The sequence below is a fragment of the Myodes glareolus genome, chromosome 21 (assembly GCF_982192425.1).
Source record: "Myodes glareolus chromosome 21, mMyoGla1.1, whole genome shotgun sequence".
Lineage (NCBI taxonomy): Eukaryota > Metazoa > Chordata > Mammalia > Rodentia > Cricetidae > Myodes > Myodes glareolus.
Genome location: NC_142046.1, coordinates 48,063,426 through 48,089,663, shown reverse-complemented (window position 1 = coordinate 48,089,663; position 26,238 = coordinate 48,063,426). Strand labels below are relative to the sequence as shown.

The following is a 26,238-nucleotide window of genomic DNA, read 5'->3' as shown; positions in this document are numbered from 1 at the left end:
GATTACTCTTCCTCCCTATCTAGACCAACCTTCACCGTTTGCAGTCCTCCTTCAAAAAGAAATATACATTATTTACCTATCTAGAAGACCGCACCCGTCTCTTACAAGAAGCAGCTAAAGAACAAAGACTACAGGTGGATTTTGAGTACCACTACTCAGCTCTATCAAAGATAAGCCCCATAGGAAGGAACAGTTCTTGGCCTCAACCTGGAGCCAGGGAGGAACCTGGAGGACAGTGCTTCCTTGCACCCTCTCCACCGTCTGCACTTTTTTTTTTTCCAGGCTCAGTCATCAAGCCTCATAGAGTGGCTTCTCGGAAACATTAGCAGAACAGGAGGAAGGAAGGGCCTGGAGGGAGGAGGGGGCGAGGTAAGAGAAGGGCTCTTTTATCTGCGAGCCATAGAGGCGCAGGCTCGCACACATCCTACCGAGCAAGGTGGCGGTGTATGTGGGGCTGTGCGACCCCTTCCTGTCCCCTTAAACTAGCCCGTGGCACAGAGGCTGCAGCATCCCGACCATCACCGCACCGCGCCCAACCCCTAGGTCTCCGCCCTGCGCGGTCTGCAGGGTTGGGAGGAGGGAGCGAGGGGTGGGGACCTGAGAGCCCAGGGAGCTTAGAGGAGGCCCAGCGACGCTGCTGGCTGCCCGAGGGCGGGGTCGCTTCATCCAGGGCAGACTCTGAGCAGACTCAGTGCAGGCCTCCCCAACGCTCCAGTTGCGACTGAAGGCTCTCCAATCCTCCTGGCTAGCCTGGGTACTCACGGCTGGTAGTAGCAGGCGCTCTGAGCAACAGGATTTGAAAGAAAGAAGCAGTGGCAAGAAAGAAGTGTGGGGAGAGAGGAAGAGTTTCCCTGGATCAGACTCTCGCAGGTGCACATACCGGGTGGGCATGATCCGTGAGGCCAGGTCGCAGGTCAGTGAAAGTCTTTTTTTTTTCTTCCTCTCTCTTGATCCTCCCTAAGTTGTCGCGGCATGGGGACCTAAGGGTCTTCTTCCCTGTGATCCCTCAACTGCCACACCCACCTGTGTCCATTTTTACACTACTCGGATTTAGCCACCAAGTATTGCGCCGCCAGGAACACAGAGGGTTTGGGTAGGTGGTCAGCGGAGAAAGAGATCCAACTATTTCACCGGAAAGCTGCCCCTTCCCATACACACCCCTGCAGCTTCTCAACCTACCAGTTTTGGAAATGTGCAAAGAAAAGGTAGCGATGCTTAATAATCTTTTTCTCTCCGGCTGTTCCAGCAGAGTTGTTCCGTGGGTCTCAGTACCAAGGCCAGCTCATACTTCTTGACTAGAGAAAAGGCATGTGCCCTACAGCTGGGTCTGCAAAGATGAGCACGCAAACGCAGCATAGTTGATTTACCTGGGAGAGCTCAGAAAGGCTATGCATCCCGGAAAAGCACTCACAGACAGATAATGGATCAGCCCCTTTCTCAACAGCTTATTTTTTCAGGCCAATCAGTATAGTGAAACTTAGTACCTTGTATTTCGACAATGTATGTAGTACAACAGTGTCAAACAATCAAACAAACAAACAAAAAAAATCAGTGCCAGCTTTTGTAATCATAGCAAAAAGTTTTACACATTTTTGTTTGTTTGTTTGGTTTGTTTTGTTGAGTTTAACATCCATAGTAAATAATCTGAATACAATGGCAATTTTTTTTTGAATTTTTTTCTAGCTTGGGGATTTTTTTCAAAGCTTATTTAGAAAAGATAAAGACCAAATTAACATATACTTTTACACAAATGATGGAATTTTCTGAAAGTGAGTTGGTGTTGGGGGAGGGGGTCTCTTCTGCCTAGTAGTATTCTCTTTTCTAGCTCCTTTCCCTGTGCACTGGAAAAGGATACCTTTTTCTTTCTGCTTTGGTCATTTTCACGTATTTAAACCAGGGTTTTCATTCTTACAACTTAAAGTAAATGGGGTTTCTTTTTAAAAGTGTAATTTAAAAGAGGCTTTTATCTGATTTCCACGTATGACATTATCAAGACAGTTATACTAACTCATTCACTACAAGATGCTAGATAAAGTATGGAGTTTGGTGTTATGGAAGACATACTAACCGTTTATAAAATTGATACCAATTTTGTTTATAGTATTTTTTTTTTAAAAAAAAACCACAGTTGTTTAAAGGAGAGTGTCATTTTAGAAGTAAGCCCTGGTGTAGCTGGTAGACAGCGGCACTTTGTCGCTGAGGCTGGATGTGCAGAAGGTGTGCCTGCAGTTCTGTGATATGTAGCTGGGCTTTCTGTGTATCTGATGCTGCTCCTGGGGAGAGCTGAGTCAGGTTTGGACGTCTGCCAAAAACATCCAGCACCTCCTTATCCTCCCCCCAGCCCCTGGGGGAGCCGCAGGTGATCATGGGAGCCATCTAGTCATAAAGCTTCTGTGTTTCTTGCTACTTGTTGCTGAGGTGATTTGGTTACAAAGAAATTCAGAGGAGTCAGTGTGTTTTATTCAGGTTATTCAACATGTTCAACTCACTTCATCTACGGCAAGGGAAGTCATTTTGAGCATTTGCATGGATAACAAAACATATTTGATCTACTTGTATTATATGTGGGCACATGGCTACAAAGTGTGAGAAGGGTTTGTGTGGCATTTTTCTAAAACTTATCATTCTTATAAAGGAGCTAAAGTTTGTTAGTGTAAAGGAACCAGGTTAGGCATTCCAATGCTAATGATATTTGTTTTTGCCTAAATCTCCGTGTTAGATTTCTAATGTATTTCCAAATATTTATACTCTGAGTAAGTGACATATTTTTTGACTTTGTTCCCTCTTCCTCATGACCCCATTTGTTCCTATACACCTCAAGAAAGACATACGAGTATTCCCTCCAAAACATATCTCTATTCCACAATACTTCTCCAATGTAGCTCATCCATCTGAATTTCTATCTATACAGTCACCAAATCAGTATTGGTTCTTGTTAGCCTCCCGGTTTACTCAGAATCATACTTCAGACTGGACACGTCTCTCTTCACTTGTATGATTGGTTTCTCTGTAATGCATTCTCCATTCACAGCAATATCATCATCTTTATCCTTTAAATTACTCACTAATTCATATCTGCAAAAGAAAATTAAAATTAAACGTGGAAACAGTAAGACTAGTAACAGCAACAACAAACTCCTTTTGGAATGTTGTTTACTTTCTAACCTCTACAGAGCTCATCTTCCCCTCTCCCTTCCTCCCTCCCCCACTACTTCTGTGTGTGTGTGCGCATGTGTGTGTATGTGTGCATATGTGTGTGTTCAGGTATTTTAGTACCTGAAACTCTGGAAGCAGTACCACAGCCAAAAGACGTCTCAAATACTGACTCTGTTGCCTGTTGTCTTTTGAGTGTATGATCATCTCCTTCTCAGACTTTGTATCACAACTGGAAGATCTCTGTCTCGAGCAGATTGTTGTTGACACCTTGTCAGAATAGGTTGTTGCCCTTTGGTTTTGATCTCAGAACTTTCCTTGTCCCCTCTATAGTAATTGTCATGATCCTCGGATATTTTTCAGAGTTGAACATCAAAAAGGAAATATCTTCACTACTGTCTTAGGTTTTAGAATAGAGTTGCCCTGTAGAGGGATTGTACGTATTTATAGAAATAATGTGGCATGAATACATGAATTATTTCACCAGAAAATTCATCAGTAATAAGAATGTATCATCTTATGTATCATCAACATTGTAAGTAATCAAACATCTAGCTTGTTTACAACTCTGCTATGATTTTGAAGAAGTAAAATTAAAATAGCCTGGGATGCAATCCCATTTATCATCAGCACATGCAGTAATGTAATTTGAAGATAAGTAGAGTGTTATGTATATTTAGGAAGGCAGTGACAATAAGTGGATTAAAATATATTGAAGAAAATTTGAAATATATGAACTAATATGAATTCTCTATAAGTGAAAACTAATCAATAGTCTCATGATACTATTAGACTAAGACTTTTAGCATTTGAGGATTGCTGAAATCACTGTTTAAGATATTAAAGTACTCGTTTTCATAAGGGCAGAGACTTGAATGAACTCAGGGCATGGGCATATGCTGAGATGACCTCAAAGGTTCCTTACGATCTTAGTGTTTTCTCTCGGTACTTGATTAAATTATCTTACATATTTGAAGTACTTATTTAGGAGGGCTCAGAGAGAGCTGAAGGGCCATGAAGATGCATCACCAGTACTGGGATAAAGACAGGTACTTCAACACTGATACTGGTTAATGGTAGTATCATATAAAGAGAATTTTATCCCTTCCTCAGCATTTTGAATATAAAGTAAGCCTCTTTATTGCCTTCAATTTTCAAGATTCAAAGATTTCCCTTAAGACCCACAATCAAGACAGATCTCAGGAAATCCTACAGAAGAGAGGGAGGAATGATTGTAGGAACCAAAGGGGTCAAGCATACCACAATAAACCTCCCAGAATCAACTAAAGAAAAGCAACTGACAATCAGGGAGCCTGCAAGGAGATGACCTAGGCCTGGGAGGAGAGGAGGGAGGGGAAACTTAGGTCAGGATGTAAAAACAAAAATTAAATACATACAAAATCATAAAGTAAATAAAGTAAACGAGGACTGGAGAAACTGCTCAATGGTTCTGATCACTTGCTGTTCTTATACAGTTCCTAGCTCATATGGGGCGACTCACAATATCCAGTAACTCCACTTCTAGGGGATCTGATGCCCTGTTCTGGCATCTGAGGGTACTACAAGCACAAAGAACACATGCAAACATAAAGCCAAAACACTCCTACATAGAAAACAAGAGCAAACTTTTTTATAATGAACAAACAAGCAACTTTGGTGTTAGTATTTTATTGCAAATGTAACTTTTAGTTTAGTGACCAGCTTTGATTAGTGTATGTGTGTGTGTTCCCATTTGGCTTGGGTTTTATTTTTCTCTGTTCAAATTTTGGCAATGTTTTATATTAAAGGGATCCATGAATCTTCACCAAGCATGCTGTAAAATTTGTTATTAAAGTGACACACTGCCGTAGTAAAGGGTGAGATTGGACCTGTGTACTAACTGAAGAAGGTCTTTCATTTTATAGCTCACAAAATGACCTAACTCATTTTATATAGAAAAGTCTGGCATTTTCAGAACTAGGTGGAGTCATACAAGCACTTGGCATGGCAAGGCTATATAAAATAGACTTTACGTGGTGTCATAAAATACTATAAAAATTTGTGAGAGGGCTTGGAAATATGTACAAAACGCTTTTATGGAATCGGAGAGATTGATTTTGGTGTGCGGCTCTCCTACAAAATGGAATTTCTTCATTGAGGGTTTTATTTACTCTTTCCTCTTTGCATTACTGGAAGGAAATGGCCTTCGGTAGCAAGGAAAGCCATCAGCCCTTGGCGGCTAAAAAAAAAAATAATGAAATCTGGATAGTTGAACCCCTTGTGGGTGGACAGGAGAAGTGCCAGACCATAATAAAGAGGGAAGGAAAGGGAAGACCTTGAATGGTGCCAGAAAATACTCAGACAGATAAATGTGGACTGGCACAATGTATAGAGCTGGGAGCTCCTGTCCTAGGAGTCCCACTGAGAAAATGGTCCTTTCTGGTTCTTTATTTAAAATAGCAATTATTAGCTGGGCGGTGGTGGCTCACGCCTTTAATCCCAGCACTTGGGAGGCAGAGGCAGGCAGATCTCTGTGAGTTCGAGGCCAGCCTGGTCTACAAGAGCTAGTTCCAGGACAGGCACCAAAAAAACTACAGAAAAACTCTGTCTCAAAAATAAAAAAAAAAATAAAAATAAAAAAATATCAATTATTACCAATGAAACACACTGTCATTGCTTATTTAATACAGAAAATAGAACTTTTTGGAGTTTTAAAAGTAGTACAACAGAGACAAATTATCATAAATTGTTGTTTTTTTTTAAAAAAAAACCCTATCATTGTGATTTAATTGCTAGCTACTTTGTGTGTCAAGGATTGAGAGCACTGTGATATTTCAGAATGTTCTTTAAAATAACTACTTTGATCTTTTGAAACAAAGCTTCCTCACTCATTTATCAAAAATACAGTAAACCTCAAACGTACCTATGATTTTTTTCATTACATATTAGAGGAAATAAGTGCATTTCTAGCACCCCACCCTGCAGTAAAGAAATGTCTTGCTTCATCCTTTTTCCCTTATTTGTCCTCTTGCCTCTGTTTCTTTTCGTAAGCATTTGACATCAATGTCGCTACATATTTCACTCTCAGGTCAAAGAATACAAGCAAAAATAAAATTGAGTTTGTAGATGAAGATTAATAATATCAGACAGGCGCATTAAGACATGTACAGGACTGTAATTTTTAATGAAATTTGAGGCGTATCACATGCCAAACTAGACTGCATGGTGGCTACTCAGTGACTTTTTAAATTTGGGCATAATTTCACTCGTTATAGCCCCTCACAATCTTGCTTGTTGCTCGTGAGGCATACATCTTGAAACCTGAAGTAATTAGGATGAAATATAATGTCAATATTTTAGAAGTCAAAATGAAATACTTGTACATATTCAATTAAATATCAACAAGTAAATCAGATATAATAAATGTTTACCGTATTTCATGCATTGATTTGAATTCTATTAAGTAATTATCCTTTCAAATCTATTGGGTAGCATTTTTTCAAGATCATGGCATAAGGAGATATGTTATAAATAGGAAAAATAGAATGCTTTGCTGGCAAATAATACTTTTACTTTCTCTTGGATGATAAAATTAATGTTTCTTCTAGCAAATATAATAGCTCCACTCTCTATAAATAATTCTTCTAAGGAATAAAATATTTCAAAGTAAAGAATTTCCACTCAACATAGTACATGTTTTAATGACAGGGTATTGCTGTGAGTGTCCAGATGGGCCTAAAACTCAAAATCATCCTTTCTTAACTGCACTTCCTGGTTGGTGGGAAACCAGCAGATGCAACCACACCTGGCTACATAACCCTTGATGTGTTACTCTGTGCAAACTCCTCAGCTCTTGGCAATTCGTGTAGAGAGAAGGGAAGTGGCATTCTCAGGGATCAATTGGGATCAAAGTCCTTATGATCTCCTCATATCATTTGACAGAATTTCAAGAATAAATATTAATGGACTAACTATAAGAAATGCTTCTGAAAACTCCTGTTATATCTGTATTCTATTCCAGAATCATTGGAAATCATGTTTATAAGATGCTAAAATCACATAAAATAAACTTGTGCTTACTTTAGTGACACAACTTTTTATTCAAGATTTTTGCATTACTTGCTTTGCTTTTTCAGTTAAATCTGATGTCTTAAACTCAGTTTCATTCTCTGGAAAGTCATCAATATCTATTTTCAATGATCGGCAAAAAAACTAATAATATATGTGTGCATATATATGGCAAAAGTATAGAGAGAAATATATATTCAGCCATTTTACTGTGCCCACATATGATAAGTAGGCATTCAATAATAATGGTTATTCATTTGGAAAGTTAGCATGTTATAATAAGAATGTGTTTTGATTATATTTTAAATATAATTGACAATACAGATAACTATTTTTATTTTATATGGACTTCAAGGATTATTGATGAGGCTTTACTCTAGCCAGTTTTAAAGGCATTTATCACTTTTCATTTCTAACTTACTACCATTTCATTTTGAATTCACCATTCAGTTGGTTAAGCATTTGGGTAAAGGTCACTGATGAACATTTTACATGAAGCGTCTAAAAGTTAAGAAGGAAAATATGGATGAATGTTGAAAATGACGAGCCAGATAATGCCCCTCTTTATTTCTGTCATACTTTCAAACTTGCACTATGATAATTCTACTTTAAAGAAGAAGGTTCATTGATGGAAGTCATCTGTCAGATGTTCTACTAGCACTTTCTGTAATCAGTAGTTACTTATCAATGTTGCTGTTGTTTGTCACAATATGGTCTCATTGTGTAACCTAGAATGACCTCTGACTCATAATTCCCCACCATTCCTATGTTCTGGGATCACTGGTCTGTGTTTGCCCCCCTCCTCTCTATCTGTCTCTCTCGCTCTCTCTCTGTCTCTCTCCCTCCCTCTCTCTCTCTCTCTCTCTCTCTCTCTCTCTCTCTCTCTCTCTCTCTCTCTGTGTGTGTGTGTGTGTGTGTGTGTGTGTGTACTTTATATAATCGTCAGTGTGCATGAATTGAACATGTGTTTACATTTCTGGCAGAGGTCAGAGGTCACTTTGTGTGTCTTTCTTTCAACACTCTTGACTTACTCATTTATTTGCAACAGTTTCTCTTACTGAATCTGGAGCTTATTATTTCAGGTGGGTTGGCTAGTCAACAAGCTCTAAGGATATGCTTACCTCTCTCCTTTCCATCCTGAGCTTACAGACTATGTAACCATACCTGACTTTTACATGGTTATGGGGAATCTCAACACATGCCCTCAGCTGGCACCTTATAGATGGAACCACCAATTACTTAAAACTGCTTTAACTACTTTTTAATTAAAAAAGAAACATATTTTTTGTTTGTTTCTGTCTATATGTATGATGTATATGTTTGAGTGCCATTATGTGTATATCACTGTGCATATGTGGAAGTCAATGGACAAATTTTGGAAGCCACTTTTCTCCATCCAGGGTGGCAGGGATTGAACTCCGGTCATGAAGCTTTCATGTCAAGTACCTATGTCTGCTAAGTCGTCTCTCTACCTATACTACATTTCAGGGATATTTTGGAAACTATATGTCTGGAAATTTCTTACCTATAAATGTCATTCAAATTTACTCCAATAATTTTCTATCCAAAATATATCTTAGAACTTTCAAAGAAGCAGTTTCTGGATATGGATATAAATATCTGTCACAATCTCCATGAACATGACATATTAATAAAAATCAGAACTTTGTAAGGTAATCATTAAATAAGGGTAATAGTTTTTTATGGATTTTATTCAGTGTTTTCTTCAGAAGCTCACAATTCTTCTTTAGTTACAGAAAACAATGGTCATATACTGTAGGACGTTGGCTAACACTACTCTAAAGATACTAGAAAAGAGATAGTGAGAATGTTGCTGCTAGGGCGGACATGACAATGTCTTGTTGAAATTACTAATAGTAAATGTATTAGTTTGGTAGTCTTTCTTAGAAAGATCCCACTTATACAGAGCACAACAGCAAGGATTTGCAACTGTTCCCTTTGAATGGCCCCAGACACTCTTTAAGGTGAGGATAGTAAGATGCAGAATTATTCAGGTTTCCAACAGCTCAGTTGAGTGATATCTAAATTTTAGCAATGTGAATATTTTTAAGGTTAAAAAGATCACGTGTGGCTAGAAGTGTAACCCCAGCTGATAAAGAATTACCTTCCGTAAGGAAGTTACCTTCCGTAAGTTTGATCAGCAGAACCTATCTAAAGTGAGCTAGCAATAGTGGCCTGTCTTTTAAGTCTCAGCATTAGAAACATGAGGCTCCTGGGATATATTTTAAATTCTTCTGTTTGTTGAGTTCCAGTCCAGCAAAAGACTCTCTTTGAAATCAAGCAAGTGAAACAAGAAAAACCTAATCTTCTAAAAGGTACAGAACACCTGATAAACAACACTCAAGGTTTTATTGTAGTCTTTATATGCATATGTACACACAGAGACACATTTACACATAAACACACACATTTATACATATGGACATATATACACACGCAAATGTTGTTCATACACAGAGACACATAATGCCCTTCCCTGTATATATGCATGTATGTATGTATGTATGTGGAATACATACATATATATAGTGGGTGTTTATGTATTTATATATATATATGGATTTATTCAATACAGAAATATAGAAACATCTGGTAGTTTAACTAATTATTCAATAAAAGCTTTTAAATATATAATGGGGTTAAAACAATCTAAATTTGTAATTAAATAGTCAAACCACATCACAACAATACTAAAGAAAAATGAGAAATGGGAAGATGGAAAAATGCTCAGTGCTCATCTTACACTTGAGGAACACACTTGGCTTAAACTGAAGTTGAAATGTAGGTCGAAATTTCGAAAGAGTTCCTGTGTATTTGAAATGTCATGTGTTTTTAGAAGTCAAGCAGCTGCTTATTGGTGTGATGTGATTACAATTATTGTTGTAATGAGTTGTTTAACGTGAGAGAGAAAAAGCAGTCTTTCCAGGGAAGGCTTGAGGTGACTAAAAAACCATGTATTCCCCAAAGAAAAGAACTGTCATGAAACGTGGGTGACGTTCTGGGTGTTAGGAGGCCAGGTTAGAGGAAATGAGATGGCCTGGTAAAGGACAAGCAGTAGAGAAGAGGACAGTGTTTGTTTGAAGAAATTTTGTGGCTTGAAAAGTATGAATTTAAACATTTTAAATTAATGGATTATGAAGATTTCTGCTACTACACACATTGCTATGCTGAAAATGTAACCTAATCCACAGTATGTATTCTCATAGTCAATTATCCTCCCAAATTAGTATCTCTTTAACATTAGTATTTCAAGATTACCCTTTGGAGATTTAGAAGGATTTTTAGAAGATCAATTTATTTCACATTGCTGTCCTAATAATTGTGTTAATAGATTATTCTTTTAATAGTTTTCTTAATAGAGTTCAAGTCAGCCCAGACCACATAGTGATAACTTTTCTCAAAAAGCAACATAGGAATTTGACCTCTGAATTTTGTGATATATCTTAACCTCTTAAGTGGCTGAGAACTTACACCTTGTCCACTAGGTTTGCTATGGTTTATCAAAACTATAGTGAAATAGCATTTCATAGTTGGTAAGACAACTTCTATGCTCTTGGCAGGAATGTTGAAATGATGGAACCACTATTTAAACAATATGCCCTCCTTAAAATGTGTGTCTGACTCCTTTACCTACTCTTGTCCTCCTTTTGGGTTGACTAGTCCAGCCTCGGTATGAGGGCTTTTGCCTTGTCTTTTTGTATCTTGCTTTACTGTGTTTAGTTGGTGTCTCTCAGAAGCCTGTTCATTTCTGAAGGGAAATGGAGGAAGTTGATCTGAGGGAAAACTGAGGTGAGGGCAGAGTGGGAAGTAGTGGAAGGAGGGGAAACCATGGTTGGGGTACATTGTATGAGAGAAAAATATTTTTCAATAGAAATATAAAAATACAGTTATCATTTTGTATCAATCCATCCTTGGTTTCTATCAAAGGAATTGAAATCAGAACCTCAATGAACTATCACTCCCCTATGTTCATGAAGATTATTTAAATAGTGAGGTACAGGAAATGTCATTGAGATGAATTCATAAAGGAAATTTGGCATATGCTTCCAAATGAGTGTGTTTAACCTAGAAAAAAAAATCTTCCCACTTCTGTCAACATGGATAAACCTTCAAGTCATGCTACCTAAAACAAGCTGGGAGGGGCTAACCCTGCTTGTCCATCCAGATGACTTACCTGAAATGATTAGACTTAGTAGGAAAAGAAACTAGGGAAGTGGTAGAGTGAGTGAGGGGGAGGGGAGGTTGTGGACTGTTTTCTGTAGAATTGAAGATAGGTCTACAAATGGGTAAGTTCTAGTTGTCTGGCACACAATGCAGTATGTGTAGTTAAAAATATAATGTTATATACTTAAGAATGAGCTCAGGATCTACACTGGAACAAGGACAGGCTCAGGTTCTACACTGGAACCTGGCAGTACAGTTACTATGTAACATCTGTGAGCCCTTGAATTTGATCTGCAGTTCTGAAAGAAAGAACATGCAAAGGCTCAAACACTTTCAGAAGAATATGTTGAAAATACATGAATTCCCAGGTTTTTTGGAGTCTGGGGAAGGAGGATGGCTTTTGATTCTGAATTGGAGAACAGTTTAGAGGACACAGTAAGACTCTAACACACACACACACAAAAAAAAAAATCATTGAGAAGTTAGAGTCAAACCAGAAAAAGAAGACAGGGAAACTAAAGTAATGGAAGGAATTTTGTGTATGCTGGTGGTATTATAATAGGTGCATGCACAGATCCAGCTTTATCAGGTCATCTACTTTAAAAAACGTAGTTTTTATGACAACTAAAATTCAATTTATCTGTAAAAATGAGACTGTATTTTATTCCTAAAAGTGTTCTTTATTAGGCTCATGTGTGTGATTGTTCCTCACAAGTGTGTGAAATAAGTGATAAACATATTTTATGCAACACTGTTCAACTCTAATTTAAAATTTGTTTATTTCCAATAAAAATGACAAAGAAGGGAACTTTTATTTCTGTGCATCAGGAGTAGGAGAGCAGTCCTTTAGAATAAGTGGGGAACCACAGTTGATATGTAAAGTGAAAAATAAATTTTTAGTTAAAAAAAGAAAGAAAGAAGAAGAAGAAGAAGTTGATGATAACTTGGTACCCATGCTTACACTAGGTCTGTTATAAATTTCTAAAAAATTAAGTCACAGACAAGTCAGATTTCTCAAGAGGTAAAGGTATATACCACCAGGCCTGCAGTGTGGACCTCAGCTAGTTCCCTGTTGGCGTACAAAAGAGTTCCCACAGCAGATCCTCAGGACTCATGTGTTAGAAGCCGAAAACTGACTCCCTCTGGAGCTGGTCTCTGGCCTCTGGAAATAAGCCATGGCCTGGGCCTCCTCAAATGGACTCATATATTTTTAAAGTCTTTTCTTCAGAATTTCATGCTTGTGTACAATGCAATATGATGGTATCTATCCCTTCCCCCCTTTCAAACTCCCTCTATGTCTCCTCCAACATGTCTCCTAACAATTTCATTTTTTCAATAATCCCTCACATCCAATTAGAGGTGCATGGGGTGTGGAACCGCCATCTGGATCGTGGGAAATTTACCAGTGCCCCATCCTCAGGAAAGAACAACTCTCCCCCCGCTCACCAAATTCCCTCAGAAACTGGTGCAGTCCAGAGATCATCTCCATCATTTATGTTAGGTTTGTATCCCACTTGAGCTTTTATAGACTTTGTGTAGGTAAGCACCGTTGTTGTGAGATCATGACTTCAATAGACATGTCGTATTCAGGAAGCAGGCATTACACAGAACGACTCCCCATCCTCTGACTCATAGCTTCCCCACCTCTTTCCTCAATATTCCCTGGGCCTTGGTGGTGAGGGCTTTCACACAGATATCAGCCCCTTGTTCTCACTAATTTGACCAATTACACAACTTTCCATGGAGTGTTAGCCATTACAGAATGAAGTTTCACTGATCAAATAAGAGGCCAAGTGGAGGGTAATAAAAACGAATGTTTCAAAAAAAAAGTTTGACAACATAGCCATTTAGACATATAATGAAGAATCTACATGGAGGCCTAAGATCTCTACCATGGGCTTTTGATTACTAGGCCAGTGGAACAGGCCTCGGATCCAACAAGAGAGCAGCTAGTTACCCCATGATGGTAGTGTTACTATTGGGTCAGTAGGCACATCATGCCTGGCAGGTTGATGATGTTGCAGTATATAGGGTCAGTGCCAAATAAGATCACTGATGCCTCCCCCAACCCCAGAGCAGCCTGTGTAGCTTCTTCCTGTACTATGGACTCTAGCCAGCAGCATGGAACTTCCCTAATTGTTTTGAGATTAATTTTTTTATGTCCAGCAGCCAAGGTGTGTGATGTCTTCAGGAATATTGTATGTGATGGCTAGTCTTGGCTTAACATACCTGGGAAGATGAAACCTCTACTAATGAATTGGGTTAATCAGATTGACCTGTAAGTGTGTCTATGGGGCATTTTCTTGATTGCTAATTGAAGTAGGATGGCCGAGCTCACAGAGGACAGTACCAACCCTAGGCAATTAGGCCTGAGCTATGTAAGAAAGGTAGGAGACATGAGCCTGGAGGCAAGTCAGGAATTTGTGTTCCTACAAGGTCTTTGCTTCAGGCCCTGCCTCCAGATTTCTGTTTGAGCTCCTATAGTGGCTTCCTTCAATGATAGGCTGTAATCTGCAAGGTGAAATAAACCCTTTCTTCATCGGGTTGCTTTTAATCGTGGTATGGATTACAGCAACAGAAAAGCTAGAGAAGAGGTTTGCCATATAGTTATGATGGGTAACAAAGGGCAATGACAGTATTCTGTGTTGTTCAGGAGACCTCTAGATCCCCCTGACCAATAACTCACTGGGAGATGCCCCAGGCCTGGTACTGTGATTTTTATTTAGTAACCCATGTCTGTTGGAAGTGGCATTACTCGCCCAAGCAAGACAATTCCATTCAAACTCTTCTTCTGTACGTTGTATTTTGACATGAGCTCTACCTCCCAGTGACTTTTCTACAATCAGGAAAGCACAGGAATTTCTTCTGTTTAACCACAACTGTACTTCCAGGCCAGGACCCTAGCCATTAAGCTTCCTGTGGATGACTGAGTACACATATCTTAACACGTACTAAAGTTGGTACATTAAAAAAACGGCTAAAATGTTAATCCTTTTCTAAAGGTGAAACATTAACCAAAAGATACTGAAAAAATGAACTATGGATCAGAGTGAGGCAGCTGAAATCTCCTAGGGTTAGTGATCAATCATTAAGCACCATTTGGCGAGTCTCCAGAATGAGCAGGACAGGTTTTGGCATCTAGGCTGGTGCCGGTGCCACTAAGGTTTGTGAGGAAAGAGGCCCTGGCAGGATCCCAAAGACCTGGAGAGGGTATGCCCAGGCGCCTCCGGCTGCTTTCCAGAAGCCTCATATCTGTTCTCAGCATTTAGAGATTAAGACAGTCCTTTGCTCTCTTACGTTTTAACCCCCCTTTCTTCCTTGAGGAAGTGTGTGTTGAGAAGCTGTCCAGGTATTATTGCAAACGCTATAGACTTCCCTGAGAAAAACGTGAAGATGTAACGCTGGTTGTGAGAGAAACATGATATATATTCCCCCATTCCCCATAACTGTATTTTAAGAAATACTATAAAGAAGTATATGACAGGGAGGTGTAAAGAAAGGAAGCAATGGCTAAGTTGGTCAGAAAGCAAAGCTGAAACTAGTACTTATTAGCTCTGAGATTACTACCTTAGTAAGATTATTATCTTAGTAGGTCTGAGATTACTACCTATCGCTAGAGATCTGTGTGGTAAGTCAGTGCTACAGTGGCCATCAAGGGACAAACTTGAGGAATGGAGGACAGACTGTGCCTCATTTTAACTCAATACCTTTCTGGAGATACATAACACAATCAGAATAAATGAGTTAAAAATTAAGGAATTTTCATGAAAATTTGTCTTTTGCCATTTTGGTTTGGTTTGCACAAAAATATTTCATATTTTCTTTCTACCTCTGATGAATCACATTCTTGAAAGTTCTATTCTCTGTGTAGAGAGACACAAGTTACTGTGACAGAGGGAAGCATTGTACCTCTGAGTTTCACACCCCAGACACTAAAATCCTAAGAGAGTATGATAACGATCTACACACTTTGAGTAAGTCTGCAATTGTTGTTCAACATTCTCATGACAGAATGCTTCCAAGAAATAAACCAAGACAAGTCCCTGGTATCTCCCCAGGTGAGACTTACAGGAGTGACTTTAGAATCACAATGACTCCCCTCTTTATAAATATCAGGAAATAGTTCTTAGAGGGAAACAAATACCAATTTGTACTTCCCCATTTGCAAGGAATGATGCATATTTTTGAAATGTATCTTGGACATTTTGTTTTTTTTTTCTTTTGAGAACTCTATGAGTGGATCCTAAGTTCATGTTTTGAATTGGTCTGGTTTTGTTGTTGTTGCTGTTGTTGCTGGTGGGTGGGTGTTGTTGTTGGTGGTGGTGGTGGTGGTGGTGGTTGTGGGTGGTGGTGGTGGTGGTGGTGGTGGTGGTGGTGGTGGTGGTGGTGGTGGTAGTGTGTGTGTGTGTGTGTGTGTGTGTGTCTGTGTTTTGACCCTTTATTTTTTGAGTTCTTTATATCATCTGTGCATAAATCCTCTTTCAGATGTATAGTTTGCAAGGATACTCTCCCATTCAGTGGCTTCTTCTTTATGTGATTGATCGTTTCTGCAGCTGTGCAGAAGCTTTTCAGTTTTATGATGTTCTGTCGATTGTTGACCTCAATTCCAGGAAAATGGAGTCTTAGTCAGAAAGTCCATTCCTACATCAATAATCTGTAGAATACTTCTAATGTTTTCTTCGAGAAGCTTCAATATTTCAGTTTAGGTCTTTGATCCAATTGCAGTTACCTTATGTGAAATTAAGCACAGGTATAATTTCATTCTTCTATATGTGGACATCTAGTTCTCCCAACTGTGTGTCTTCATAGAATATTGGATGGTTGGAGTTACACATTCTCGTGTTTGGTTCCTCTATTTTGTTCCATTTGTTCACAGGACTATTTTTGTGCCACTACCATACCGTTTTCACTACTATCGCTCTGTAATATATCTTAAGATCTGGAACGATAATTCCTCCAGCCCTGTTCTATTTGCTTAGGATTGTTTTGGTCCCTTCCTAAGTAAGATAAGAATTCTTCATCCTTTGTGTAACTAGTCAAAAGTCAGATACTCTATTTTCTAGTCTGAGCTGCTAAGGGTTATGATCAACAACAGTGAAGCTTGGGTCCTGTCTCACTGTAATTATATTCTCCATGGACCAATGCAAAATGTTTGGAAGGAATGAACTTTCAGTTATTGTGTAATAAATCAATGTCTTGTTTGGAAAAGAGTCAGAGACATCTACCACTTAGAATCTTCAGCAATACATTATGTGGTGCATGGTCTTGGTTGTGACCAAACACGTTTTGTCAGAGAGGCTGTCTATTGAAGAATTGCTTTGATCAGGCTATAGGCTTATATGCATGTCTATGGGGCCATTTTCTTGATAATTAATTGATTTAGGAGGGCCTAATCTTAAGTTTATTTTTAAGAAAACAAAATCAAAATATTCTTTTCTTTAATTTAACTTAATTCTTAATAAAACCACTATTTTCCGTCCATTAATTTCAAACTAACCTTCAGAGAAATTTCTTCCTAAGAATTTAAATGTGAAGGTTAGAGATTACCCCCAAATATTGCTTCTCTGCTCACCCTTGTAGAGTTTAAATTCTTAAATTTTGCAGCCATCGACTTCCCCTTTAGAGGCTACTGAGGCTACTAGTAAATGAAAAAAACTAATGAAATCGTAAATATAAACATCATTTCCAAATAAATTGTTCAAAGTGATAATTAGAATGGTGACTTTTATACAGTTTAGCTTTTTTCTAGTGTGATCACTTTACTTCAGAATTCAAGTCTGCTGATGTTTTCTGTAAGGTGTGTTTGAGGGAGGAGAAGATGTTTCCTTCTGCAGGCCTTTCCCCTCCACCGTGGCACACCTCTTAGTGCCATCCTTGTTCATCTCACATCCCAGCACACAGGTTGGTGAGTCTCTAAGGATGTAGCTTCTAATGTTACTAAGAGGCACATTCTCAGAGCAAACTCTCTGTTCCTATGGGTCCTATACTCTTTCCACCCCCTCTTCCACTATGTTCCCTGAGCCTAAAAAAATTTGTTTTTGAAATTATAAAAGGTGGTATTTGTCATCTCTCAAATGGAACATTTCTGATAAATAACACTCATTTAAAGAGTTCATTAGTTTAGCAAGTTCATTACTAACTATGAAGTCAAAACATCAACATTTAGGAGCATAGTCAAATAAAATTATTAATTACTTAAATGATTATTATATTTAACTTATAGATGATATGCTTGACATTAGAGACGCTATCTTGGTAGCTAGCTAAATTAAATTTTCTTATTATGATAAGTGATTTTTATAATCCAAATGGGAGAAAACCCAAAAGGAAATAACAATACATGAAGATACCATCTCCTTATGTCTTTCTCTCTATTTTACCACCCAGACATAAGTTAACTAAAAAAGATACACAGAGAAATGATGATATCTGATGGAAATAATCCCATTAAATATTCAATCACTTTATGAAAGCCATTTAATTTAAATAGTGTGTAAAACTGAACTAGTGGATAGCTCATAAAATTGTAATGCCTATATATATATATATATACATGGAAATATTAAAGTTAGTACTTCCAATATGTAGAGTGAAATATTAGTTAAAAGGTATTTTTGAGACACATTTTTTGCACGTGATTAAATATTCCTTCAGATTACTACCTTAACAGTTATTCCCATGTGTATTTCAGAATAACCAAAATTATATACCACTCCCCTAAAGGCAAGCTAGAACATTCCCTGACACATTTGTCCTGGAAGGTCTCAATTGGTAGATGAGATTTGGCAGTGTTTTCTTTTTCAGAATTAAAATTAAAATACAGTTTTGACTCCACAGTTCCAGTCCCATGCCATGCAGTAAAAATATTCAAGAGAAGATAATGCATCACTTGGTAAAAGCTTAAATGTTCTATAGTGAAGGACTAGCTTCCAAATTTCAGCACATGTATACAGTAAAAGGATATGAAGCTATGTAATAAGAAAAGGTCCTGTTATTATTAATACAGAGATATTTTCAGGTTATAGATGATTTTAAGGATAAATTTTATCTTTTATTTTATGTATATGAAATCTTTATTGGATGTTTGTCCGGGTACCGTATGAGTGACTGGTGGCCATGGAAGGCAGAGAGGGTGCCAGGTGCTTTGGAGCTAGAGTCTTGGTTCATGTGAGTCACCACGTGGGTGCAGACACTGGACTCATATCTTCTGCAAGAGCAGCGAAAAGAAAAGAAGAAAGTGCGGAATGCAGGAGAGAGGGAGCCACAGTGTTTTCTAGGGAAGCATTTGTTTCATTACTCCTGAAACAACCTATGATTTGGAATTTATCCTTATTGTAAAAAGTTCAACTAGTGTAACTCATTATCTTATTATGATTGTTCAGGTATTTCAGATGTTGGAGAACAGTCCGCAGATCCAGTGTGGACGAGATATTCTAGATGATATTGTCACTAAATGAAAAATTAACAAGATTAATTAATGCAGGGATTTAATTCATCTACAAAATTGTAATGAGAATGTATTTACTGAAAGCATGATACATTTTCTCATTTTAAATTCAGATATATATCTATATATGTATATAATTCAGATATATTATATGTGTATATATGGATGAATGTGAAATGTCATTCTCAAAGATATTTTCATGGAATAGCATACACCATTAAGGTTCTGACTCAGAAAAGTTTACTTTCATTACATTCGTTCTTTTCAAAATTTTAAGATAAAACCATAAATATATCAGAAGATGATATGTCAAGATGTTTTAGGAATCTCAAGGTAGAAATGATTTCAATGGTGGTGGTACAAAGCCTTGTAGCCATGATGAAAGTTTTGCTCATGTTTAAACATAAAACAAAGAGAACCAGCCTACAAATCATAATCCCAGAGAACCGAGACAACAATGAGGACCCTAAGAGAGACATACTAATCTACATGGGAAGTAGAAAAAGACAAGATCTCCTGAGTAAATTGGGAGCATGGGGACCATGGGAGAGTGCTGAAGGGGAGGGGAGAAGCAGGGAGGGGAGCAGAGAAATACGGAGAGCTCAAGAAAATTAATAGAAAAGCAAAAAAGTTTTGCCCACTCAGTTTAATTAGCTAAATACATTAATATGTACAAAATTCAATATTAACCAGAAGAAACAAAAAAAGATAAAAATATGTGTATCTTTTACAAGGGGGAAGGTAATTTATCACTATGGTAGGCATTCTAAAACACATAATAAATTAGAAGCCTATTTTAAAGCATAAAATATCACACATAGCGCACAAAAAGAAAAGCGTAAACAGTATCTGAAGTTATGAAAAGATCCTAGTGCCACTCACAAAAAAATGTTGAATCTCCTTTTATAAAGTATATTTTATTAAAAAGTATATTTGTGTTTTATCTATGTGTCGGTGTGTGCACAACAAGTGTACTGTACCATATGAGGCCTCAACAGGGCATTAGATTGTTTGGATGTGGACGTATGGACAGTTAACTTCTATGTGAGTTATGGGAATTGAACCTGTGCTCTTAACCACTGGCCTGTCCTACCAAGCCCTGTAATCTGCTTTATAGTAGGTTCATATTTTTCTCAATTAATGATCATCATTAATTTGTCACGAAGTTTGATTTATTTCAACTTTATTTAGTAGTTAGATCAGACCCTGCACCTGAGAGCCAGAAATTCCACTGCCCTTGTATCTCCTTAGGAGACGTTCTGTTGGTAAGACACTTACATTCCTATGCGTATTGTACTCTACTCAAGAGCGATAAGGCATTACAAATCTGTTCTCTGATAATTAAACTTTCCATACGGGCAGCATTGAAGATTTTGACGTTGTGAATTTACAGATTATTTCTACCCAACCCCCAGTTCTAAAACCCCCCATCATCTTGTCTTCTCATGTCCACTGCAGAGACAGATGGACCAGCCAGGGCATTCTCCCCCTGCGCTGCTTCTCTGAATCCACGGAGTCAGGAAATGTAATGAGAGTGCTCAGCTGAAGCAGGGCGAGCACATTCCTAATGGGGAGCTGTGACTTGAGAAATCACATCCATTAGACAAAGTGATTAAATATGCATCAGTTCTCTGGAAGAGAGCCGTGCAGATATCGGATACCGCAGCAGCGCAATCCCGCGTGCTCCATCTAAAAGGAGCATGTTTTTGCCGTCGGTGTGTATTGTTTTTCAGTACCTCAGGTCAACTGCTGAAAACAGGCTTTCATGAGAAATCACACGGTTGATGGTTTTCTGTGAACTATAAAGTCAAAGCGGTTGGATCTTGGTAAAAATCACAAAGGAAGTGTTTCCCGCTTGTTCCTCTCCACGCTAGCATAGGTTTGCTTTGAATTATTGTTGTTTTGTTTTGGGTTGTGTTTTAAGATAGGGTCTCATGTTGACCAGGCTGCACTCAAACATGATGTAGCTGAGGCTGATATCAAACCACTGGTCCTCTTGCTCCTGTCTCCTAGTTGCTAGGATCCTAACGACATACAGCCACAACTAGATTGACTTTATTGCTCTTTATGGTTTGGGCATTTTAATATTTCAGGTCATTTTATTAAATGTTTACCATGAAAACCTCCGTGTCCAAAAATTGAACTTTTAAAAAGCATATGCATAAATGCATATCTTAAATATCTGATTTTAAAAATAAAAGATTGTCAAATACAGGTTAGTTACCATTCCAAATAAGCCCCTTAAAAGTGTTTAAACATTTTTAGATATAAAGAAATGTCGCTATCAAAAGAGCATTTACAGTCCTGGTAATTCCTTTCTTCTCATGTTAGCGCGCTTGCTAGTAACCCCCTCAAGAGGTAGCACAGGCCCTTACAATTTCTTTTTGGAATGAATACCCTTTTCCTCCCAGTGCCCATCAACAAACATCTGGAAGATGACTGACAGAGGATATGTTTGCCAGTCTGGAATCAGAGACAATCCCAGCATGCTAAAAAGTGTACTCGTTAAATATAGTTCTATACCTTTATTCAAGACAAGTTCCAGACAATTCAATCTGGTGTCTCACGAGATAATAAATTACTGAAAGTATTGTCACTAAACTTTTTTATTCATAATTTCCTAAGGAGTACCCTCATACACAGGAATCTATTTCTTCTGAACAAAACACTTTCCTTTATTATCCAATGTGCACATTCTGAGTTTCTCAGTCACGAAGGGGTAAACCGCTGAGATCTCCCTCTGCTGTCTTCTGAATCAGCTGTAGTGATGCTTCCTTCCCCAGGACCAAGCACAGCACTGGGGCAGGAGACTGATCTATCTGATAGCCCCGATGATTCAAATGACAAGTCCAGAGGGAGGCTTACTTGATAATCTCTCTGCTTACATAATAATTTCAAATGAGTCCCTTACAATTTATATCTAGATAAGAGATAGAGCACTTTATTTTGTACTACAAGGAACCTTGCAAGTGATGTAGCTGAAACTATGATTTGGTAAAGGATTTTATAAGCTGTGATGTTTTAACTGGTGGAGTAGTGGGTTTTATAGAAAACAAGATCTGAGAATAGGAAAGATCTTCACAGAGATGCAAAGCAGACTGGTCATGCCAATTTACAAGTTTCTCTTTCATATTTGAAAGAATGTCTTTGTAAAGGTACAACACAAGCTGAATGCAAGTCTTCTGTCCTCTATCTTAGCTTCCACAGAGTTGTGGTTATTGGTATGTTCTACCATGCTAACCTGAAATATTTCCATAAATACGGGCACCATAGGCTTGCATTGCCTACGTTGTCTACATAGTTTTTCATAAAATGAAGTCCTGATTTGTCATATATAGATGGTGTTCTACTCTTCCCTATTGGCAGTATCCAACTTTCTCTGACATTAAAAGTAGTTTTTCTTAAGTTACAAGATGGTGAAAATTTTCTCATAAAATAGCTGATTAAATGCAGAAATTGTATTGAATTGTAACTATGTAGAAAATAATTAAAAATAAAAAACAAAGAGAAGGTTTCTGAATTATGTGACTTTTTTCTTTGCTTTCTTAGTGGACTTTGCATTGAATTACTTCTCATTTTTATATCCCTTTCTTTATGAAGCAAAAACTAGAGAGAGATGAATTAATAGCCATGCACTGACTAGGTATTTTTGTGTCATATCATCATGTAATTTAAGGTTGCACTAGATGCCTGAAGGATGAAGAGAAGGCAGGGTTATTTTGTTTTTGTTGTTGTTGGTTTTTCTCTTTTTTATTTTTTCTTGATTTTTCTCTCAGTTAGTACATCCTAACCGCAGTTTTCCCTCCCTCCTCTTCTCTCTTCCCAGTTCTCCCACCCCACCTCCTTTCTCTCCCAGATCCACTCCTCCTTCCTCTTCAGATAAGGGCAGGCTTCCTAGACATATCAAGTTATAGTAAGACTAGGCACATCCCCTCATAACAAGACTGCACAAGGCAACTCAGTAGAAAAAAAAAAGGGGTCCCAAAGCAAGCAAAAGCAGATACGGCCCCTGATCCCACTGTTATGAGTCCCATAAGAACAGCCAGTTTCACAACCATAACATGTATGAAGAGAACCTAGGTTAGTCCTATGAAGACTCCCTGATTGTCAGTTCACTTTCTGTGAGCCCTTCTGAGTCCCAGTAGTGAATCAATGGACTGTGTTCTTGTGGTGTCCTGGACCCCTCTGGTTCCTACCATCCTTTCTCACCTTCTTCAGGTTCCCCAAAGCTCTCCTAATGTTTGACTTTGGATCTCTGCTCTGCACCCCTCAGTTGCTGGATGAAGCCTCTCTGATGATGAGGATGCCAGGCTCTAGTCTACGAGTATAGCAGAATAACATTAGGAATCATTTCATTGATTTTTTTTTCTCCCAGTCGTGTTTTGTTCTGTCCTAGGTCTCTGAGCTATTGAGCCTCTGGTTCATGGCCATCCAGGCACTATTAGGTGTGGGCTCCCTCTGGAGCATGGGTCTCAAGTTAGATCACTCATTGATTAGCCATCCTTATAAGTTCTGAGCCACCTTTATCCCAGCACATTTTGTATGCGGGACAAATTGTAGGTTGGAGGTTTTGTGGCTGGGTTGATGCCTTAATTCTGTTCAGAAGATGGACAGTTCAGGCTCTGTATTTCACATTAGTAGGAGTCTTCACCAAGGTCACTCTTGTGAATTCCTGGGAGTTTCTGTAGAACTAGGTGTTTATCTTGCTCCTCACATGCCCACCAATGTGAGTCATCGTTTCAGTATTTATCCCTCTACCCACTGCCTGATTCCTCCTGTTCCCATCTCCATCCAGCCCCAGTCCAACTGTGATATATATTCTCTTTTTCCTTCCCAGAGAGATCCATGCATCCCCTCCATGAGCCTAATTTGTTACTTGGGCTCTCTGGGACTGTGGATTGCTGTATGGCTACTCTTCACTTTACAGCTAATAACCACTTATAACTGAGCACATATTATGTGCATCTTTCTGGGTCTGGGTTATTTCACACAGGATTATTTTTCTAGTTCCATCCATTTGCCTGCAATTTTCATGATGTTATTTTTTAACAGCGGAATAGTACTCTATTGCGTAAATGCATCACATTTTCTTTATCCAGTCTTTGGTAGAGGGACAACCAGTTTGTTTCCAATTTCTAACTACCATGAATAAAACAGTTATGAATATAGACGAGCAAGTGTCCTTATGGTAGAATGGTATGTTCTTTGGTTATATGCCAAGGTGTGGTATAGTTGGGTCTTGAAGTAGATTCATTCTCAATTTTTTGAGAAACTGGAAAACAAAGTTGTATCACAGTGAAAGCAACTGTTTTGGAGACATGGATGAAATCCACGTCTTAAAAGGAAGAAGTCATGTATGAAATCTTGAACAACAACCCTGAACCCCTCCTGGGCCAAAGTCTACAACTCAGGATCCGGGGATTTGAATGGGATGGTGGGAGTGCATACCTGACAATGAGGCCAGAAACAACGAGAAGGCCTGTGTGGTTGGTCCCATTCTCTTGAGAATACCACTGTTGACTTTTAAACACAGAAGTGACTGGGTTGACCTTTCTAGTTTCCACTCTGACAGCAAAGTATATCCAATGGATATGAGAAAAGGAGATTGGAAATCTAGGGACTAGGAGACTGTGATGACAGTTCAGAATAGAGATGGACTAATAAAGAACCAAAATGAAAGCCTCTGTAATAGGATTCTTTAAGAATAAGAACTGAATCCTTGAGCCTCCAAGAAATGAATGGTATTTACCATTTCTAGAACTAGCTATTAACAATCAGAGTGGTAAAAGTAGAAGAAAATTATAGCTTTCTGAGCTTCAAGGGCACATCGAAGCAGATGCTTTTCATGTGGGTATATTGAATACATTATCATTCTTGGTTTGTAGGAAGCAATCCATATGACAATCAATAAGCAATTACATAGGAAAAAAGGTGAGATATTGTTCACTTTCTGTGTCTCATGATTGATTGCTCCCTGAGGTGCTTCCTGAGAGTCACAGATTACCAGTTGAGAAATTAGAAGTATGTTTTCTTTGAGTTTGCACTGTGTTTAGGTCCCCATTAACTTGCTGAAGTATAAGGCTTAGTCCATATAGAATATGTTTGTGTAAATTTTGAATTCACTGTGCAGATTCAAATTCTTAGATGTGGCTTAGCTGGAGGACATGGATTCTGTTTGAGAAAATTCCCTTAGGTTTTTAACTGTTTATTCCTTTTCATGCCCTTGTGATTCTTTTATCCTTGCTCTGGATCAGATTGCATCTGGCCCCTCCAACCTGAAGCATGTGAAGGATAGGTTTAGAGAAGGACCACATATCAGTCAATTTAGGTACTTCAAACCCTGGTTCTTGCATTGATTTTCAGTGTTGCAATGTATTGATTACTTCACACAACTCTGAAAATCTGATGGGATAGTACCAATACTACCACAGGTATGCTTTCACCATTAATTAGTTGATTATGAAACAGAGAGATTTTAAATCACACAGAACTCAAGGACTTTCGCCTCAGCAGGAGGCATCCTCCATAGCAGTTAGTAAACCAAGAGAAACAAAAGCCACTTGTGACCAGGCTTCTAGACTCTAGGATCTGGAATGTTTGCCTACTTGAAAAAGTCTGTCTTTGGATGTCAAAGACTTTCTGAGAGCAATTATTTGTGAACCCCCGAACACACCACAATAATAGCATAACATTACTCTCATCTGTTCTTTTAAGAAGTTTCTTGATTTGCTACATGTTTTATTTTGATCCATGAGGTAGAAGTTTACGTGAAAACTACAGAATACTAAAAACGCAAGCTCGTGGAGGAGATTAAAGAAGGGACTCTGGATATGGCTCAAGAGATAGAAATTCAGGGAAGAACACGATCTGAACACTAAGATTATTTAGCAGTACTGAAATACCTTATGTTCTCAATTCGGCATAATCATGCAGACTTTGTAAAGTGTCCCATACCAATGACAACACATTGGAATGATGAACAGTGAAAGACACATGATGACTCTGTCCTACTTAACATTCCTTATTCAATTTTCCATTTAAAATACTCAGGTTTTCAGGCAGAGTTCTACCTGATGTGAAAGCAAATAGTTGTTTGCTCTCGAAACTATTCTACAAGGACTGGAGTGTATCCCGGGGATAGAATTCTTGACTGGTATGAGCAAGGCTCTGGGTTTGAGCCCTAGTAATATTAAAACAATAACAACATCTGAAATGCAGAGATCATGTTCAAGTTTCTCCTCTGTTGGACTTTCAACATGTTATTAAAAACAATGTGAATTATTACGATGACTTTGGTCAGATGCCTATTCAGAGAGCTGGGTTCCCAAGCTAAATCCACGCTACTGAAAGAACAATGGTTCGCCTCTACATCTGCATGATGTTTAGTAGACATCCTGCTACATTAA

The 26,238-nt window shown here is 38.3% G+C and overlaps 1 protein-coding gene across 2 annotated transcripts in view; it reads left to right on the top strand.

Moving 5' to 3' along the window:
• Positions 1-623: 623 nt before the first annotated feature.
• Scn9a (sodium voltage-gated channel alpha subunit 9) overlaps positions 624-26,238 on the top strand; it is a 142,595-nt gene continuing 116,980 nt past the window's right edge. For both annotated transcript variants that reach the window (XM_087900030.1, XM_087900029.1), the window contains exon 1: positions 624-913. The gene's annotated coding sequence lies outside the window, so the exon portion shown is untranslated. The remainder of the gene's footprint in view (positions 914-26,238) is intronic.